This window comes from Myotis davidii, unplaced genomic scaffold (genome assembly GCF_000327345.1).
Source record: "Myotis davidii unplaced genomic scaffold, ASM32734v1 scaffold78, whole genome shotgun sequence".
NCBI lineage: Eukaryota > Metazoa > Chordata > Mammalia > Chiroptera > Vespertilionidae > Myotis > Myotis davidii.
In genome coordinates this window covers 3,764,157-3,766,571 of record NW_006290305.1, presented here as the reverse complement: position 1 = coordinate 3,766,571, position 2,415 = coordinate 3,764,157, and the positions used below count along the sequence as shown (strand labels likewise).

The window sequence follows — 2,415 nt, the reverse complement described above, 5'->3', positions numbered from 1 at the left end:
ACAGACATTTTTCTTTCTTGGTTAAATGCATCCCAAGGTATTTTAAAATTGTTTTTGATGCTACTGTGAATGAGATAGTTTTCTTTATTTCTTACTTATGTGTTTTATTTGTTAGTGGTTGAAACACAACTGATTTCTGTATGTTGATTTTATATCCTGCGACTTTACTGAATTCATTGATTAGTTCTCAAGTTTTGGGGGCCAAGTCTTTAGGATTTTCTCTATATAAAATGATATCTGCAAATATCTATAATTTAGCTTTTGTAAGAATTTATTTGTTCATGCTACAGTAATCTGTTGGTCACAGGCTTATTGAATTGTTGGGGCTTTGTTGTTGAATGAGCTTGGAAAGTTAATACACCTTGGAAGTGACAAATCAGGGCATATGACAGCCATCAGAGGAAACAGGACATGTCTTTGGGGTCACACAGTAGACTTACTAGATGACTAAGGCCAACAGGACTCTGGCTCAGTCTCTTATATTTCATTTGGGAATAGGTTGGCCTGGGCTCCTATCAGGTCTGGGGACTGCCCCCTGTTTCTTGACTGACAGCTTCTCCCAGGCTGGAGGGTCTAGGTTCATTCCACAGCCCTCACAACAGCTTGGGTTACTGCTTGGTATTCTCCTGTGGGCTACACAGCTTTGTCCAGAGGGCACTAATTCAACACAGGGAAGAAATATCAGTCCCGTACAGGATGGCACTAAGTGAAACACTGTTCCACACTGGAGGTTCCTAACATCTGAGCATGCTCAATACCGCTTTTATGACCAAGTCCCTAGCCCCCAGGTTTGGTGCTAAGTAGGAGCCAGCTGTGCCAGGAGCAGACTGACTTTTTATGCAGTCAGTCTGATTTTTACGTCTGCTTTCTGAGCAAACAGAGAGGAGATGCAACCAATAAAATTCTCACATGGAAGAGTAATGTGCTTCCTTCGGCAGCTAACTTACTACCAGGAATAAGCAAGTCACGTGGCGTTCCCACTGAAGTTAGGGGGAATAAATGGCCTATTCAATGGATGGACTTATTGTACATGCAAAATTCCAAAGGTATTTAGGAATAGTCTAGGTTCCAAATATTCCATTTCATTGTGCCCAGAAATATATTTATACTTAAGGATCATGAATCCCAAAATATTATCACAGTAATTATGCAGGATATAGAAATAGAAAATTAACCCCTGTGGATGATCCTAGAACAGCATCCTGGCGAGGTGAGTGGCAACTACACACAGAGAGGTATTTCAAGGAGCATATCTGTTCTTTTGCTAAATACTGTAAGAGTTTTGTGATGATCTACATTCCTGTACATCAGCACTCTTCCTCTTCCTGTTCCCTCCCAGGTAGGAAGCAGAATGCCTTTCACTTGGCAGCCTCCCCTCTGTGAGCGGCTATGGCACACAGCCTGTGTCCTTACCCTTGAAACAGGAAGAGGTTGACGTAATTGTAGCTCTTTGTGAGGAAGTTTCCGAGCACTCGTGTTGGGTAGCCACAGCGGATTTGGTAGGCAGACAACCCGAAGTACACACACTTCACAAAGTACCAAAGCTGAGCGACCAGGTTCTGGCTGAACTTCCTAAAACAGAACATTCAGAAAAGTGAGGGAATGGAATCCTCTTCTGGTAAAAGGAGACCAGTTTAGGATTTTTAAAAAGCCATCTTTATGTTCCACCGCGACTTACTGGATCTTTAGTCTACTTTTCTTGGATCTTACAAATTAATTAGAAATTACAATCTATTTTCTAATATTTCAAATAGTTTGTCTGCCCTCTCCTCCCTTTTTTAAAGCCCATTGCCCCTCTAGCATTTAAGTCAATTCAGTTAATTCTAAGAAATTCACTATGTATAGTTGATCACTTCAAAGGCAAAAGGTAGGGTAATAAAAAAACACACCCTATGAATGGTGCCTCTAAGGTATGAGTGCATTAGTCAGTTGTTTAAGCCGTAAATAAAATAAATTGCTGTTCAGTAAATTTATTATTAACATTTTCTCACAAAGTGGATGCTGCGGCTACTCTGTCCAAAATTAAAGCTCAAAAAGAAAAAAAAGAAAAATGCACAACCATAATGTTGTAAAGTTCAATCCATTTTCATTACTTTTCATTCACACTTCCAATAAGCTAGGCTTATTGACATGTTATTCTTAAGGCTTGGCTATGAATGACTCTGACGTATAAGATCAAATTAATGTTATACATGAAGACTTTTAATGATGTTTATTAAAAATATCATTCTTATTACATCATATGGACCAGTCCATGTTCCCCTTCTGTGGACCCTTTACTATCATAACCTAACAGTTCCTATTTATAGCTGTCTCCCTTATTTTTCTGTTATCGATTGACACATTCATCCATTCATGCATGAAGCACTAAATTTGAGGTGTGGGGTGAGAAGACCTGGGAACAGAGACACATGG

The 2,415-nt window shown here is 39.6% G+C and overlaps 1 protein-coding gene across 1 annotated transcript in view; it reads right to left on the bottom strand.

Annotated features, from left to right (window-relative positions):
- Positions 1-2,415, bottom strand: part of PIEZO2 (piezo type mechanosensitive ion channel component 2) — a 336,655-nt gene that overhangs the window by 18,921 nt on the left and 315,319 nt on the right. The gene's annotated exons all lie outside the window — the stretch shown is intronic.